The 16,115-nt window shown below is 40.6% G+C and overlaps 2 protein-coding genes across 2 annotated transcripts in view; both read right to left on the minus strand.

Moving 5' to 3' along the window:
• LOC135714277 (phospholipase A2 inhibitor) overlaps window positions 1–9,672 on the minus strand; it is a 92,322-nt gene extending 82,650 nt beyond the window's left edge. Inside the window, exon 1 of the mRNA XM_065237647.1 lies at window positions 8,863–9,672. The gene's annotated coding sequence lies outside the window, so the exon portion shown is untranslated. The remainder of the gene's footprint in view (window positions 1–8,862) is intronic.
• Window positions 1–16,115, minus strand: part of LOC135714370 (8-oxo-dGDP phosphatase NUDT18-like) — a 249,672-nt gene that overhangs the window by 146,366 nt on the left and 87,191 nt on the right. The window lies entirely within an intron of this gene.

Below are 16,115 nucleotides of genomic sequence, written 5' to 3' on the forward strand. Positions count from 1 at the left end.
TTGACGGTTGTCAACTTCGGTTTTGAGATTAGAAGCAAGAAAAGGGTCTGACCAGGGTTCCGATGCATGATCAAATATCAGTATCATTGCTTGTTTTTCTCACTAAGAAGACTTATTTCGATTGCTGAGAAGCCGCACACACTTAAACAGGGACCTTGAGTTCGGTAAAAAAATTACCGTCTTAGATCGGTAATCCTAAAAATTATGGATGTTTCGGTATTTTCTCGCTCTAGGGTAGAGAACTACTTCGGCCTAATCGCCCATTTTGGGCCTATCGAGCAGAAAACTTCAAATAAATCCATGATTTCAGAGTTAACATGTCAATTTTGCGTTTGGTACGATACTTTAGTTAATAAGCTACCAAACAAAGTCAATGAGAACGCGTTATTTGAAGGTTTGCACCCATTATTCACAAAAACAAAAGAAGCGCTCCGACCGAATCAATTTTTATCTTCATCCGATAGGCCGAAGTGAATTCATTGGCGTTTCAATGCGTTAGGCCGAGTTTAGAATCCGTAGGCCGAGTTTGGCGTCAAGAAGTAGTGTTAGACTTTTGACTATATCTCAACGATTGGTTTCTCTTTATCAAATCTTACGGTACGTACGGAAAAGTAAATAAGTAAACCATTAGTAATAATAACATTCCGTTTGGTGCTAAACTGCGCAAGATTAAGAAAGACTAAGTGTGGGTTGTGCTTAATAGGCCGGAAATGGGGTAGTTAACCCTATTGCTGAAAACTGTAAATAAAATTACCGAATTTCGGTGATTTCATTTAAATTCGACGAAAACGTAAAAAAAAAAAAAATTACCGGCAGATCTGTAAATCAGCTTCATCACTGACTTCGGTGAAATATTTTACTGAAGTTTCGGTAAACAAAGCGTTCCATTAACGAGTTCGGTAGCTTTCACAGCGAGAAACGTCAAATCCGCCGTAATGTGTTTTCGACCTTTAAAAAAAAAGTTTGTAAGTGGATACTGTCATGAAAAACAAAAAGTGAAATGATGGAGGCTTTTATGGACCAGCTGCAACGCCAAAAGATGAGCGAATCGTAGATATTTTCCGTAAGTAATGATATTTCGTTATCTAAATAAACACCCATTGTTACAGATGGCCGATGTTGTTGCTTGTGTTTTTTTTTTCTGTCGGTTGCAAGTTCCAGGCTATGTTACCGGACTGCACCGACATATCAATGACAACATAAAAAAAAAGAGAAATTTCATACCGGCAGCAATTTTCAACTTTAATACATTGACCCTCGCATTGACCACAACTGGAGCCAAATATTTGCATGCATCATTCCTAGTTGAGCACTCAGTCGGTTAACAACGTCCCGGTCTCAGTCGCGCGGCATCTAGTTTTTTTCGGTGTTTTTTCCGCCCGAGCGGTTTTTTCATCCCCCCATTGGGTGCCCCAAGTGACCAGTGTGCAACAGAGGAAGTGGAATTCCATGGGCCGAGCCCCTTGGAGTTGCCATCCAGCTTTAATCCACCCCGGTAATCCATCCGGTCGTCAAGTCATTTTTTCATCATCGTGCCGACCCACCAACACCAATCATCACCACCAGCAGCAGCAAACGGACCATCTAGCTGCAACGGCTGATAGGTTGTTTACAACCGGCATAAGTATTAGACAATACATTTTGCAAGTCCATTGCCTCCCTATTGTAGTTTAGTTTTGCCTCGTGGCGCGTGACTCTGTCTCTCACCCCTGGTAGGGGAGTATGGGTCATAGTGAGACAACTTTTTGCAAGTAGATATAAGTTTTTTTTTTTTTTTTTTTCTTTTCGATTTTTTTTTTCTTTTTGATTTGTTCGTACGTCGGGCAAAAAAATTAATTACTAGTAATTAAAATTAATTAATTAGTGAAGGTTTTATTTTTTTTTTCCTTCTTAAGTGGTTGCGCACCGCTTTTGCGCAACACTTATGGCATCTTCCGATGCCTACGTTACGCGAACCAGATACTATGAACCGTCTTCGAAAGGACCATGGGTTGTCTTTTTTCGGCCCAAAAATAAACCTTTGAAAACTCTCGACATAACGAGAGATTTGCTGCGTAAGTATCCGGGAATCTTGGTACACAAAGAAAGATTCAACAAACTGCGTGTAGAAGCACCGACTTATGATGTGGCAAATAAAATTGCTGATCACGAGTTGTTTAGTGTTGAGTACAACATCTACATCCCTTCTCGAGATGTGGAGATAGAAGGCGTGGTCTCCGACGCGAGTCTGACTGTCGAGGACTTGAAACATGCCTCGGGAACTTTTAAAAACTCGACATTCGCTACCGCGCTAGTAAAGATACTGGATGTAAGGCAACTGCATTCAGCATCTTTGCTAGACGGTAAAAAAGTTTATAAACATTCAGACTCGTTCCGGGTGACTTTCGCAGGTTCAGTTCTCCCAAACTTTGTTAAAATTGATGGTGCTTTTTTTCCGGTGCGACTGTTTGTACAGAGGGTATATAATTGTACCAACTGCAAAAGGCTGGGACACTCGGCCAGCCATTGCGGCAACAAAACTCGTTGTGGCAAATGTGGTGAAAACCACAAAGAGGATTCTTGCCACAAAGAATCAGTAAAATGCGCGTACTGTGGCGAGAATCCTCACCCCTTGCAGGAGTGCCCGATGTACAAACAGCACTCCGATAAAGTGCAGCGTTCAATCTCTGGACGCTCCAAGCAGACATATGCTCAAATGTTGAAGGCTGCATCAGCCGTCCAAGATGCAAACCAATTTTCGGTTTTGTCAGTTGAAGAATCGGACTCTGACTCATCCGATGAAGGTGATTCTACGGTGGTACACGCACCTTCAAAAATAGACGGTTCCTCAAAAAGAAAATGCCCCTCCCCGAAAGTGCGCCGTAAGAAAACTAAAGTCACCTCCAGACGATTGCCAAATTCCCAGGGTAATGGGGATGAAAAAACAAAACCGAAGGCTCCTGTTGATCCAATCCCTGGATGCAGCAAGAATTTTCCGCCATTGCCCAACAAAGATAAAAAATATAAAAAAGCTGCTCCTCAAACTTCTCAAAAGAAATCCAAGTCCGAACGAGGTTTGCTAGCTTTTTCGGACATTGTGGAATTCATATTAAACATGTTCAACATACAAGACCCTCTAAGAAGCTTAGTTTCTGCCTTGCTTCCAACGTTAGAATCATATCTTAAGCAATTGACTGTTTCATGGCCCCTCCTTGCATCAATCATATCTTTCGATGGATAATTCGTCGAACGAGGTTGAAGATATGATCACTGTGCTACAGTGGAACTGCCGTAGTCTAGTGCCTAAACTAGACTCGTTCAAATTTTTACTTCACAATTCTGATTGTGATATATTTGCTCTCTGTGAAACATGGCTTTCTTCCGATAAAGAACTCAACTTCCACGATTTTAACATTATACGCCTGGATAGAGACGATTCTTATGGAGGAGTACTTTTAGGGATCAAAAAGTGCTACCCTTTCTACAAAATTTCCCTTCCTGCTCTATCAGGCGTCGAAATCGTCGCTTGCCAAATAAATGTGAAGAACAAAGATCTTTGCATAGCTTCAGTATACGTTCCACCAAGAACCTCCATTAGCCGTAGTCAACTCTGGAATCTAGTTTCGATTCTTCCATCCCCAGTATTAATTCTGGGTGATATGAACTCCCATGGTACTGGGTGGGGCGATCTATATGACGACAATAGAGCGGCTATTTTTTACGATTTATGTGACGATTTCAATTTGACTATTTTGAACACTGGTGAAGCGACACGTATAGCAAAACCTCCGGCTCGAGAAAGCCGACTCGACCTATCTTTGTGTTCAAGATCGCTATCATTGGATTGTCAGTGGAAGGTTATCAATGATCCCCATGGTAGCGATCATTTGCCAATCATCATTTCAATAAAGTGTGGCCCTCACTCTGCAGAACCATCTCGGGTTCCATTTGATCTTACAAGGAACATCGACTGGCAGAAATATGCAACGGCGGTGACAATCGGTGTCGAATCAATAGATGCGCTTCCACCATTGGAAGAATATCGATTCCTAGCCGATTTGATTTACAAAAGCTCACTGGAAGCACAAAAAAGAAAAGTTCCAAGTGCACCCTTTAAAAGGAGACCAGCCACACCTGGTTGGGACGAAGAATGCACAAAATTGTATGTAGAAAAATCTGATGCTTTCAAAGCTTTTCGTAGACACAAAACCTCCACTTACTTCGAGGAATATTCAAAGCTTGAGACAAAGCTGAAACAATTAATCAAAGCAAAAAAACGCGGTTATTGGCGCAATTTCGTCGAGGGACTCTCACGAGAAACCTCAATGAACACCTTGTGGAGGGTGGCTCGCAACATGCGTAACCGCTCATCTTTCAATGAGAGTGAAGAATACTCCAACCGATGGATATTCGATTTCGCTAAAAAGGTCTGTCCGGACTCAGTTCCAGCACAACATATTCTTCGAGAAGCGTCTCCTAGCGGCGGCTCTCTGGATAGACCATTCTCAATGCTGGATTTCTCTATGGCTCTTCTTTCATCGAACAACTCCTCACCGGGAAGCGATATGATTAAATTCAATCTTCTGAAAAATCTCCCAGATATCGCTAAAAGACGCTTGCTAGATTTATTCAATTCCTTGCTAGAAAACAACATTGTACCGCCTGAATGGAGACAGGTCAAAGTAATAGCCATTAAAAAACCTGGCAAATCAGCGTCTGACCATAACTCATACCGTCCGATTGCCATGCTTTCGTGCATTAGGAAATTGTTGGAGAAAATGATCCTTCGGAGACTCGATCAGTGGGTCGAAACAAATAATTTGCTATCAAATACACAGTTTGGGTTCCGCAAGAGCAAAGGAACGAACGATTGTCTAGCGCTGCTTTCCACAGATATTCAACTGGCCTTTGCACACAAGGAGCAATTGGCTTCAGTATTCTTGGACATTAAGGGGGCTTTTGATTCAGTTTTCATTGAAATTCTGTCAGACAATCTGCACAGATGTGGACTTTCTGGAATTTTAAATAATTTCTTGTACAATTTGTTGTCAGAAAAGCAAATGAACTTTTCTCTTGGAAAACTGACAACTTCCAGAATTAGTTACATGGGCCTGCCCCAAGGCTCATGTCTCAGCCCTCTTCTTTATAACTTTTATGTCAAAGATATCGACAACTGTTTGGCAGAACAATGCACGCTAAGACAACTTGCAGATGACGGTGTGGTTTCCGTAAGAGGTCCACATGCCGTGGACTTGCAAGGACCATTGCAAAATTCCTTAGATAACTTGTCTTCTTGGGCTATGAATCTAGGGATTGAATTCTCGCCGCAGAAAACTGAACTGGTAGTGTTTACTCGAAAGCGGTACCCAGCCCAAATGCAGCTTAATCTTTTGGGCAGAAACATTACCCAATCATTGTCTTTCAAGTACCTTGGGGTCTGGTTTGATTCAAAGTGCACTTGGAATGTCCATATTACGTATTTGAAGCAAAAATGTCAGCAGAGGATCAACTTTCTCCGTTCAATTTGCGGCACATGGTGGGGTGCTCATCCGGGAGACCTCATAACGCTTTATAAAACAACTATTCTCTCTGTTCTAGAGTACGGCTCTTTCTGCTTTCTCTCGGCAAGAAAATGTCACCTAATAAAATTGGAACGAATTCAATATCGTTGTCTGCGTATTGCTCTTGGCTGTATGCACTCAACGCATAACATGAGTCTCGAGGTTCTGGCAGGAGTAACACCCCTCCAGAACCGTTTCTGGGAGCTCTCTCTCAGAATACTAATCAAATGCGGAGTGACGAACACACTTATAATTGCTAATTTTGAAGAAATTCTTGGGCTGAACACACAATCTCGATTTATGAGAATCTATCACCACTACATATCATCAGATATGTGTCTTCCTTGTTATACTCCAGACCGTGTTCACTTCACCAATCGCAGTTCCTCAATTGAATATGATCTGACCATGAAACAAGCAACTCATGGGATTCCCGATCAACTTCGACCTATTATTATCCCACGTATTTTTACTGAAAAGTACCAACAAGTCAATTGCATGAAAAGATATTTTACAGACGGGTCCCGTCTCAATGGATCCACTGGCTTCGGTGTCTTCAATGAAAACTCTAGCGCCTTCCGCAAACTTCAGGAACCTTGTTCCGTTTTTGTTGCTGAGCTGGCAGCAATCAACTTCGCATTGGGGATGATTTCCAACATGCCCGCAGACCATTACTTCATCTTCACGGATAGTCTCAGTTCGATTGAGGCTATTCGGTCGATGAAACAAGGTAGGCACTCATCTTATTTCCTTTCAAAGGTAAGGGAGCAGATGTGTGTGCTGGTCGAAAGATCATATATGATTACCTTTGTATGGGTCCCCTCACATTGCTCAATCCCAGGCAATGAGAAGGCGGACTCTCTCGCAAAGGTGGGCGCGCAGGAAGGCGAATTGTATGACAGGCAAATTTCACACGATGAATTTTACCATTTAGTGCGTCAGAGTACCTTTTCGAGTTGGCAAACCGATTGGGACACTGGAAATCTTGGACGGTGGTTACATTCAATTATTCCTAATGTTTCTTCGAGAGCGTGGTTTAAAGGCTTGGGCTTAAGTCGTGACTTCATTCGCGTGATGAGTAGACTTATGTCCAACCACTACTCGCTAGATGCTCATCTCAATAGAATAAACCTCGTGGACAGCAACATCTGTCGGTGTGGAAACGGTTACGATGACATCGAACACGCAGTTTGGCAATGTACGGATAATGACGCCGCCAGAGAGCGACTTTTGAATACCCTCGAGGCCCAAGGAAGACAACCCTATGTTCCTATCAGAGACGTGTTGGCAACCCGTGATCTCTGCTATATGCAGTCCGTTTATGTTTTTCTTCAAATGTCTAGTATAAGAATTTAATTCCTTTTGTCTTTTGTCTCACTTTATTAGTTTTTGTTTGTCTTGTCCCCCCGTCTCGATGAGTCTCATCGTCGCCCACTGGTCACCCACCATAGCCGGTCGAACTCCGGACGAAGCTAGAACAGCACTACCGTTCATACTGGCGACAACGCTCTGATGAGACAACGGAACCCTACCCCAAGCTCCTCCCCTGATCCTATCCTTCGAAAATGTACCCTTCTAACCTCGAGTAAGCCGCGAGTAATCGGCCCAACTCCTACTAGACATAGAATTAAGTGAATTTTGTTACACACAGTGAACAATGAATTATCGGCTCCGTAAAGCTAACGCGATTGAGCCTTCCAAATAAACGAACTAGATAAAAAAAAAAAAAAATATTTGCATGGATTGCAGTGACCGCCAGCGCTACGAGTAAGTTTTGGGTTTTTAGATTTACATAAAACATATCCGTAATAATAAAATAAAATAAAGAATAAGGAAAAATGTATTTAATTTAATTGATAAAACCAAGAAAATACCTTGAAACAATATTCAAGCGAATTACAGTTGAGTCGGTAACCTTTTAAAAAACTACAGATCTTTCGGTAAATTTCATTTTCCATATCGACTCCAAAATTACAGTTCTCCGGTAAAGTCGATTACAAATCAAGCTTATTTTTTCGGTAAACGTTACCAATCATTCGGTAAATTTGACAGCTAATTTTGCTGATTCGATTTTTCGGTAATGTTTTCGTTTACCGAAAACATTACCGATCGTTCGGCTGTTGAGAATTCAGTAAATGAATTATCGAAGTCGGTAATTTTTTCTAAGTGTGGCATATTTGAGAGCCCAGAATGTTTCAAAGATACGGAACATCAGAATTGAATGAGGATTTATGTGAGACTTATTTTGATTGATGGGAGGGCGCGTCTTTGGAGAGGTCCCAGATCTCTTCAAATGATACGTAACATCTCAATTGAAATAGGATTCTCATGAAAACTATTTTGATTGATGAGAGGGTGCGTCTTTGGAAAGGTCTCAGGACGCTTCGAATGATGCGGAACATTACAATTGAATGAGGATTCTTTTGAAAAGATCAAGTACCGTGGCGAACCGAAATCCGTACACCTAAGAAATGAATCAAAATCCGTACATGTCATACAAAACGCCTACTTTTTGTATTAGGTGTACGGATTTCGATGCTGTACGGATTTCGGTCCCCCACGGTATATATGATTTAACTGTGTTGAAAACGAATACCTCATTACTTTTTCATAATAATGAGGTACTACGACATGCACTAAACAAAGGACACGGAAATATCAGAAAAGATTAATGTATTGGTCGCAGTGATTATTACTCGAACAGAGGTGGAAAAATGGTTTCCGCTTCGGTTGAGGATAGGGTGAAGAACTACTTTGGTATATGCGCCCATTTCCATTATATCCTATCCAAAAACATTAAATATATCAATGATTTCCATATGAACAGATCATATGTTTGGTATAATAGTTCACATTTTTTTTTTGCTGTCAACCGTTGAATTGAATCCAATGACGTTTCAATGTGTTTGGATGGAATTACAACCCGTATGACGGAATTGGAATTAAGAAGCAGTGTTAGATTTTCATCAATATCTCAACAATTTGTGGCTCTCTATCAAATTTATTGTTCAAACCCGTTCGATAAAGAAAATTAAACTGCGGGTTGTGCTTAGTATGACGGAAATCACCTAAATTCTTCTTTAATTTATGACCGCTCCAACCAACCAGCCTATCAGTCTATTACTGTTTCATATACCTTCAGGGTAAGGTAAGAATCCAGTCAATCAAATAACAGCTGTACACTATTAAACGTCCAATCTTCACTTGAGAGTAGATTGCTCCCAAGACGGTGTGACATTGTAGCTTTTGTCTTTTACTTATTTTTGTTTCGTGTTTTTTTTTTCGCTTTTGATGTGCATCTACTGGATGAAGTAATTCTCACCTTTTTGTTCGTTCTCTTCTTAGTACAAGCACTTTCTCATATGCTGCGATCTGCATGCGCCTCTCGGTCCCGATAATCCACGGCGGAAATGACAAGCAAGTCTTCCATCCGTTGCTGGTTACTTTCCACACCGATGCAAGACGGCGCTGATGCTCTTGATGGTGATTGTTTTTCAGTTGTTTTTTTTTCGGATGCCTCTTACTGTAAATTAACTTCTTTCGATTGTTTTCTTCACGTTAGCTGCAAACAAGTTTTCTGCCAAATGATGTGGGTTTGCTGATCTTACATTGGACTTTTGGTTATATTCTTCACTTGTAATCGCACTCGTTTTCTTCCGATCGCTCACAATTCACAGTGAGTTGTGAACCTCACCTGAACATGTGGCCGATTTTCTAATTTCCACTAACAATTTTCACCACCTTTCGACACCTTCCTGGCATTTCAGGTTCGCAAAGATCAGCTTTTACGACTTTCTGCGCCCTGGTGACTTCGCAGCTCTTTCCTATTCAGGGCAATAAGTGACGGCGAAGTCGCGTTAAAAGGTAGGCGCAGCTCAGGTTCCTCGCGCCGCCATCACGCACACCTTAAGCATATGCACACACGAGACTTCAACAGGTAAGTAAATGTAGGTATTATATTTGACCGGATCAGCTTGCGAGCCAGCCAGTCAACCATCAGGTAGGAATACCATACGTACGCAATAAGCCAAAGCACGACCACCACGTTTTGGATACGCGCGTTCGTTCGCTCGCTCTCCCACACTGAACTGAGCCACTGAACGACTGACTGACTGAACAACGTACCTAATGTGTGACCTGTCCGCTGGAATCAACGATGAGAACTGAAGCTGGAAAACAAAACATTAACCATCGCCTCCCACGGGTTGTTGCTTGCCGTCGCGTTGCTTACTCACTCGCTGCTGCCCTGCCGTATAGACGTGGGTCGGTTGAATGTTGTGCAATGCAATGTTTGTTCTTATGTTCGATGTTCTCTCGCTCTCCCATGCCGGGACACTTGAATTGGGAGTTGGGAGGCATCCCCCTGTTGGTTATCCGTTGGGCGATGTTGAGTTTCCCATATTCGTGTGAGAGAAATCAATGTTCGTTCTCATAACTTGTATGCAATTGTTGCATACAAATCACGAATGGCGCTTTGGAAAGGCAGTGAAACCAACAATCAATACGAAACTAACGATTTTAAATTGGCTCACCACTTTAGTAGCCTATTGGTCCCAAGCAAACGATTAACGTACCCTATTCTAGTTGAAATTCTATTACTACACTATGTTTGTTTTGATTCGCTATGAAAGTTTGACAGATAACATCAGGGGTGTGTGGATTCATGCAGAACATGCAGGGGTGAGTGAAATAGCTTGGGACTGCTTGGGACCGTTGTTCTGGTACTGAGTGAGCCAAAAATAATAACGATTTTCTTCGGGACCCAGTGGTCTTAGAGTTACCTCTATGGTGAAACGGTGTGTGATGCATTTTCATCCAAATGGCACCCCGCGTGGATGGTTCGTGGACATTAATTATAGATTAATGGGCCACTTTTTCACGCAGTTTTGGCGTGATTTTCTAACAGTGCACCAACAAATTACAATACATTTATGAAAGTCACAAACATGTCCATGTTTTTAAAAGGGTGACTCCAAACTTATGATCGGGAGAATAGTTCGGATTGTTTTGGATTTATGACCTGAACATGGACTCTAGAAGTCAGTGATTCAATAAATCTTGGACTTGGAAATTTTAAGATTAAAACAAAATCAAGATTCTGTAGAGTATAGAAATGTTTTCAGGATTTGGGCATTAGGAAAAATATTCAATATCATGGGTAAAATTCTGGAATTACAAAAATTCTAAAACCTCGGGTTGTTAAAGAAAACATTGGTTATTTGGAAAATTTAGGATGTTTGGTTCGATTGATGCCAAGATTTAACTGGTTATTTTTTATTATTTTTTTTTTATTTGACCCAAAACTACTAAATAAAAATTATTTACGTTTCCCAAATATGCGCTGTCCCAGAATGTATACAATTTATTATTGAAATAAAACAACGTTATGTTAATGAACTCAAATTTTTATTTCATATATATGTTGTCTATAGTATTCTCTTTCAATTGGATGAAAATAATCCGCAGTTCCTTTATTCGTATGCCAAGGAGCAAACTTTTGATCTGACGCTGCCCATGAGCTTCAGCACAGATTCCTTGGCGATAATTTTGACCACTTTTGTCCAGTCTTGTTTAAATTCCTCGATTGAATTCGCTACCTTAAAGTGTTTCCGTAGATATCCCTTGGAAAATGCCCAACAAGTTTCGAATTACCGGGCCTCCGGTCCATTCGTAGGATTCATCTCTTTTGGCACGTATTGCACTTTGTATGATTTGTACCAAGCTACCGTGCCTTTCGAGTAGTGGATTGACACCAAATCGGACCAAAATAGTACTGGGCCATGATGTTAACGGATCATGGGCCGCAGACGCCGATTCAAATACACCAGAATGTAAATTTCAGTGTTCTTCGACTCCTTCGTCACAATTGGTTTGACAACTTCCCAAGTAACCAAAAGTTCTGACAAAAGGCCATTTGTGGCTTAAGCAGCTTGTGACCGACGACTTTCGGGTTACAATAAATTGTTTGGTGGAAAGGCCAGTTGGAGGTTTAGACACACTGAAAAATTGTAAATATTTATGTTTTGTGTCGTCTAAGATTTCTCTGGCGCTCGAATGTCAAATAAATGTCTGTCTCCGCTTTGTATAGTGTTTGAGTGACGTTTATTTTTCATTTTGTAGTTTAAGGGTGTGTATAATTAACTGTATACTTAAAAGATGGCACATGTAATGCCCACTCAGACGGTGACCGTGGCTAGACCAGTTACCAGAGGCTTAGATGGAGGTCCTTCAGACCTCTGAAAAAAAATCAGTTAATTGTAGACTTCCTGGTTGGTATCTCGTGTATCAAAATATTTGTTTTGATTTTTGTTATTACTCCGGCTGTAAATATTAGTTTTTTTTATTTATTTATTTATTTATTTATATATTTATTTATTTATTTATTTATTTACTTATTTATTTATTTATTCAATATTTTTCATATTTATTTATTTATTCGCGGAAGCAAGTGTTAGGAATTTTGAATTTGTTAAGGCTATGCATGCAGCCACTTTGTCGGAGTAAATAAGTAGTTTGTTTATGATACCAACCGAAACCATTTTAGTGTGTAAGTTTTCGTACCGTCATCACGCCTGTCATCGTTCCGTCATCGTTCCGTCATCGCTCCTGTCATCATTCGTTCATCATCGCGATTCATCGTCATCGTCGTCATCTTTGTGTGTGTAGTGATGATAATCATGATGGGGTCGCTTCAATTGCGCTGACTCATCGACTGCTATAAAAAGGGGCGGTCGAATAGAGTCAGGCCTCTTTTGTATTTTATTTGTCCGGCGGAGTGAAGACAAGTGACGGTTGTGCGAGTTAGGACGTCAAAAACTAACCGTAGTAGTTCCGCGTAAGTTGGCGCTTAAGTATAGATTAAAATTGAAAATCTAAATCTTAAAACTTACAAATTAAAGTAATAAAAAAACAGCGATAATACCACACAACTTAAAAGCTTTAAAAAAAATTAATTAGTGCGGGTCAATTGTGGAAATCACCACGAACGGCTAAGAAAGTGCACCCCAAATGTAAGACGTTAGTCTTAGCCGCGTTATACCGCATTGACCGTTAACGCACGAATAGGTCAAGCGAGCTAGTGGTGAACATTTAAAAAAAACTGCAGTTGATGTGAACAATGTACAGTGGTCGAGCGGACAGTGAAAATAGTGGTATTGTGTAAAGACTGTGACTGTCCGTCTCACAAATGGTGGTGCAGCTCGCTTGATGACCACTAAAGAAGAACAGTGTATACACGAACGGTACCACTCCCCGGACACGGAACTCTGGCCCACATTATGAGAGCCTTACCGTCACGCTAGTGATTCCCTTGTTAAGAGTGGGAACAGTGCTGAAGCGAAGAAACCCCAGAAGAAGAAGAGGAAGAAGAAGAAGAAGAATAATGATTTCGTGAAGAAGCGTTCCGCTGATCAACGAAGTCCCAGCCACTTCCAGATGTTCCAGATGTTCCAGAGCAGATCAACAATCGGCCGCAACGGTGAGCTCACAGCATGGTTTTAAATAAAAGGTTAACCTACAAAACCACTCGATAATTTATCTTTAAAAAATTTATTAAAATGTCTTTGCCTTCTAAACCTCAACTGATTATATGTTCTAATTTTTGTTTGTAAAGAAAATCTTGTTTTCCGCCATCTTTTTTGTAAATTCCGCCTTTCCACCAATATTGGGATGAAAGTCTGCACCATTGCAATTTCTCCTGGAGATCAATTGTATATACGACCCTGAATGGCAAGGTAGGTAAAGCACCTCTTACATGCCTCAACCATACAAAGTAATAACTATCAATTGGCGCCCAACGCAAAATATCGGAAAAAGTGGTTTTCTTTATGGCCTGAAGAAAACCCCTTTTTCTAATGGTCTCCCGGAGAAATTTCAATTAATTAAAAATCAATTTCAATAAACGCGTGGTCATCAGTTCGATTTTGTGGTTTCAAATTAATTCGTTGTGAAGATTTCGTTAAAATTGATTTGCGAATTGTTGCGAATGATGATAACAAACCACGTAAATGCTCCTGTCATGATTGTTGAGTTTAATTGCAAATCAGAGGTTTGATCCACTTTATTAAATTAGAGCTCATTCTAGCCCTTCATAGTTTTTCAAAACTCTATTGGTACATTAAATTAATAGACAACATTATCTTATTTTTCCAAATTTTTAAAAACAAATTATGGTAAAATATATTTATTTTCTAAATTTGTCTAGCAAGGAAACTTAAACTGTGATAATTTATTTTGTGTTTCCTGTGATATTTATTCAGATGCTATTTATTATATTTGTTTAAAACAAGTATTTGTTTAATTATTTATTTATTTGCTGAAATATTTATTTAAATAATTATTTATTTATTATATTTATTTACAATTTATTCTAGAAATTATTTATAAATTTAGAATAATTGAATGCAAGATTTATTTTTGAATTAAATAATTCTAAATCCAAAAAGCTGAAATGGCTTCTGCACGCCTTACATTTGATCAAGCTAGTGAGCTTATTTTAGACTGGTATTATGGCATGCAAGTAGAATTTCTCGATCCAGATGAACTTGATTGGGAGTTGGAATCTCGCTCCGTTGTGATGGACAACAATCTCAATACATCTCAAAAGCGAAAATGGTTGAGAGAAAGCCTCAAAACCGAAAAAGAAGGATTGGTAGGAGTAAACGGACGAGCTGTCATAAGTGATTTGAGTTTGGAAATAGGTAGTTGCAAGCAGAAGTTTGTTGACATCAAGGAAATATGGCGCACGATAGAGAGTGTGTATGAGAAGAAAATTTATACCGCTCGTCTGCTACATGTAGGTGCTCGTATTGTTTTGATGTTGACTTCGGCAAAAGATTCACCAAATCCACACTCTCATTTACAAAATGTGTTGGTAGAATTGGCAGAGCTGTTGGAGCCTGTGTGCAACCCACAAGATCCGGAAATTCCAGAAGAAAATAACGATGAACCAGGGGATGTTCAGAGCGAAAATAACGACGAACCACTACCAAATCCCAGACCCAGAACCACCATCTTGAGTCAGGAGGACCTTGATTGGATTCATTCGTTGCAAAACAGGATAATGGACCTAGAAGGTGAACTTCGACGCAAACAAGGAAAGGACATGGGAACTCAAACCTCTTCCGAACATGCTCAGCATCCAGAAGTTTACCATAATCCCTTTCCTAACTCCTTACCATCTGCTTTGCCACCTCATCCTCAATATCCAGTTCATTCAGATTTTGATGTTTACAATCGTAATCAAAGACCATTTTCGTTAGAAAATCAACCTACTTCGAACAATAGTTTTGCTGATCAACACAATTTTCCATTTCGCAGTTCAGATCCCAACTCCAGATTCCATCACAGACCATCGTTAGATTATCGACCACTGAATCCAACAATACGTCCGCTTCCCAACGAATACCGATCACAGACAAACCCAAATCCAAATCCCCTTCCACCTCATCCAAATCCATATCGTCATTATCCACCCTCTCAGTATCTCGAATCGTATCAAACACGGCATACTTTGCCGGTTTCCAAATGGAATATAGTGAAGTACAGTGGGGATGATCAAGGTCTAAAACTTAATGAGTTTCTGGAGCACGTTGAAGCGTTATCACAAGCAGAGCATGTTTCGGAACGAGAACTGTTCCAATCAGCTGTGCACTTGTTCACTGGTTCAGCATTAAAATGGTATATGAGCCAACGTTCGACAGGTAGACTCATGCACTGGCAGCACCTGGTATTTGAGCTTCGTAGAACTTACATGCACCCGGACTTAGACGCTTTGATTAAAATGAAAATTTATCAAAGGCGTCAACAAAAGTACGAGTCATTTCACGAGTTCTATTTTGAAATGGAGAAGATGTTCCGGACGATGAGTTTTCAAATTCCAGATTACGAGAAGATGCAAATACTTCAACAAAATATGCGTGTGGATTACAAGCGACAGATGACCTTTCTGCCCATCGCTGATTTGGAAACACTCGTTGCTGCTGGTCAGAAATTAGACGCTTTGAATTTTTCAGCTTACAACAAAGTTTTCGGAGCTGAAAAGACAGTCCAAGCGGTAAACGACAACAAGGAGGCCGAAGTAAAGAAAAAGCAAAAAGGCAGTCAGGTTCGGTCCCAGTCTTCGGGTCAAACAGCTCTTGTAGGTCCACCTCCTCAATCCAGGAACTATCGTGGACCACCTTCATCGTCACAAAGTTCCATGTCGAAATCGAACCCTACTTCTAACAACCGTTCAGAACAACAGAACCCACAAGTGCGAAATACATCAAAAGATTCGTCAACCAATGCTCCTACAGCAGGTCCATCGGGTATACAACCACGTCCATCTCTTACATTGGAAGATGTCGTCAACAACCATAAACTCCCTCAGCACGGCACTTGTTACAATTGTGGTAGATTTGGGCATCACATGGCCATGTGTAGACAACCTCGCAGGATATTCTGTAGCAATTGTGGTCTCCGTGGTTTTCCATATGATTGTTGCCCATATTGCATAAAAAACGGAACGATTGCGAACGAAAACCGCCGTCCGCAAACCCCGAAAGCGTAAAAACTTACCCTCAGCGCAGTCCACCT

This window comes from Ochlerotatus camptorhynchus, unplaced genomic scaffold (genome assembly GCF_037179485.1).
Source record: "Ochlerotatus camptorhynchus isolate MF236.1 unplaced genomic scaffold, CSIRO-AGI_Acam_v1.1 ptg000004l, whole genome shotgun sequence".
NCBI classification, from domain to species: domain Eukaryota; kingdom Metazoa; phylum Arthropoda; class Insecta; order Diptera; family Culicidae; genus Ochlerotatus; species Ochlerotatus camptorhynchus.